Source organism: Apis dorsata, unplaced genomic scaffold (genome assembly GCF_000469605.1).
Source record: "Apis dorsata unplaced genomic scaffold, Apis dorsata 1.3 scaffold_292, whole genome shotgun sequence".
Lineage (NCBI taxonomy): Eukaryota > Metazoa > Arthropoda > Insecta > Hymenoptera > Apidae > Apis > Apis dorsata.
The window spans coordinates 1,204,939-1,207,988 of NW_006263567.1; positions in this window are offsets into that span (position 1 = coordinate 1,204,939).

Consider the following 3,050-nt stretch of genomic DNA (forward strand, 5'->3'; position numbering starts at 1 on the left):
TGTGCAATAAAAAATTTTCAGACAGAATAAAAATTCTAACATTCGTATTATCTTGAACGAATATTTATTTGTCACGAAACTCCTTTCCTTTTTTTACGAAACGTATATATAAAATTTTCAAATACGTAAATAACGTGATCTTACTTTTATCGCAGTTCTAGAATATCGGAATAAAACAACGCTCTTTCAACGCCATATCGTACAGTACAACGCCGAACGCACAGTTCGAATTTATTACCGATCGATCACCGGCTCCAAGATTACACGCACAACCCTCCCTAACCCTTCTAATTCTCAATCCTTTCCCCCATCTCTCCTCGCTCGAGATCGCACCCCCTATCGATCTGTCCGGGATAGGGTTAATCGATGAACGCAGCCCTCGACCGATCCGAAAATAAACGAGGCCGATGGAAGGGAAGGGGAGAGGAGAGGGGCTGTTACGATCTTCCAGATATTAGAGCGTTTATCCGAGCTTTACGAATCCACTCGACGCGTTGTCCGATGTTTGTCCGTTATGAGCGCGCCACGACTCCCGCAGGAGCGGGACTAACAACATTAGTTATCGGGATTTGTCTTTAGGGCTACGCTGGCCGCGCCACGGGAAGGGCGGGGCAGGAATGGCACATCCTATTAATATTGCGGTTGTATCACAGTTTCGCCAGACTTCGCGTCGTTAAGGGAGATATACGCGGAGATAGGCAAACAGGCGGTCCGCCGAGGAGGAGGATGTATCCGCCGCGCTCTCCAACTTTATTACGCCTCTCTCTAACGCGCGGGACGATGATTTCACCCTCGGGCGAAACGGCACGCTGGATCGGATAGAGGAGGGATAATGGATTTCTAGATTTCGATCGAGATACGCTAACGGCCAAAATTTTCCAATCACGTTTCTGTGTATCTTCATCGTTTCATACTTTGTGGCCTCGAAGCGTGACGCGTTTACGGCACGCAGAGAATCATGCGAAATGATTGAACGATGAAATTTGTTTTGCGAAAAGTGAAACAACGTTCGCGAGACTTTTTTTTGGAAATAATCGAGATCATCCTCCGAGGTAAGCCGGGTGAAAAAGTGCATCGATACACGGAAACGAGGAGGGTCAATTAAATGCCATTAGCGGCCGATCCCTGTAACGAGAGCTAACACACAGGGCGGGGGATACCGAAACGGATAATACCCCGCGTAAACCCTCGCTCCGATTCCTGGACATCGTGGATCGTAATCGGATTGCTGTTACCCGGTAAGCCAGAGAACGTAACCGCGTTATCGTGGAGCATTAATTTTTACGAGACTTCGATATGACCTACGTGCAACCCCTCTGAGACCTACCCCTCACCCATCCGGATACTTCTGAAATAAAGATTCTTAAAAGAAGAACATAGAAATAGGAAAGAAAGTATCTCGATCGTATCTCGAACGTTATTTTGACGAAGATTTTTACCGATCCCTGATAAAATTTCTCAATGGACATCATTTAACGGTTAATGATCGAATCTTACGCAAGAGACGACGAAGATTGTTCGATTAAATATCGCGAAATTACGCGAGATATTTTCATATTTCCGTATTTTCCTCGATAACCTTTAATCTTCTCGACGAGTAGAAAAATATCCGTACAAATCGATAGGTCACGATACAACGAACTCCCTCGCATCGAAAGCCAGTATCGATCGATCGTTTCCGCAATTAGCGTGATCACACAGGAATACACGAAAATAGAACGAGACAGGCCGATTAATAACAATTAAACGGCGTCGTCTACGGGAGATACACGATGCAATTCATCCATTCGAGAATTGAACGTTATCTAAACGAGTGATGCGTACGAGCGTGGCCGTTATCGTTCGATTACGAAGAGAAGGAGACAGAGAGAGAGAGAGAGAGGAGCCAGAGGCCGGCAATTGTCGCGTCAACTAATGTTACGGTCTATCTTGCAAGAGGCAGGGCTAATGGCCGTCTCAGGAGTCGCTAATATGTCGTAAGTAGGGCCGTCAACGGGGTGGAACGCAACTCTCATAATCGTAACTGCAGTTGCTTTTCGCGGAAACGGCACTTCCGTTCCTCGGGGAGTTTCCGTGTTAAACGAGCTACTCTCGCTCGAAATCAGCCGTCGAGGAAGAAGTGATACGGGCTTGCGGAATCTTTGCCTTGTTTCCTGTTGAGGATGTAATTTACCCCGTGTAATTTAATATTAATCGCGCAAAGTTGTTGTCTTCGCTTCGTTTAACTAATAACTCGCTAACTGTTGATGATTACGCGTTTTGACGAGAATGAGGGGGTTATAAATTTTACCCAATTATTTGATCAATAGCGAAAAAATATTGGATCAATCCAAAAAATGATCTCGTCTCCTCCTTGCTCTCCAACTCGTTTTTACTCGTTTCACGAATTCCAAAAAATTTTCTCAATTCTATAAACAACAATAATAATTCAAATTCAAATTCAAATTCAATTTTTCTTAATCTAAACATCGCATTGCGTTTTTGGAAAAATATTAGTACGAAAGATCGATTGAAAGTTTCAAACGAATTCGTAACAAACGTATTAGGGTGGAAGGCCCTATTCGGAAACGGTTGCGATGTTTTTCCAAGGCGCGCAACGTTGGTCGCATCGATCAAACTCGGTCTCGAGAGCCGAATAATCGGATGCATCGATGCAGGCCACCCCTTCCCTTTTATCCCCGCGCACGAATATACAAAAGCCGGTTGCGAAAGCAGCTCACGTTGTTCCCTTCGTGCTCACCCGAAGAGTATCGGCCGCCACGCGATATTTCACCGTTATGCTTAATAATTCGCAGACAGCCCGATGGAGAGAGCCCGGCATCGGCTCCACCTCCCCTCCACCCCTTTCGAGCTTTTTCGTCGGCTTATTTCTTGCCTCGTCGAGGATGTCGTAGTTGCCATAAGTTTCGCCAGCCGTGGCGCGTGAGCTACTTCGAGTATGAAATGAACTACGTGCCTCTCTTACCGGATATGGCTTACCGGAATGGGGGCGGGGGGAGGGGGGTTATTCTTCTTTGAACGTTCTTCTTTCTTTTTTTTTTTTTCTTATT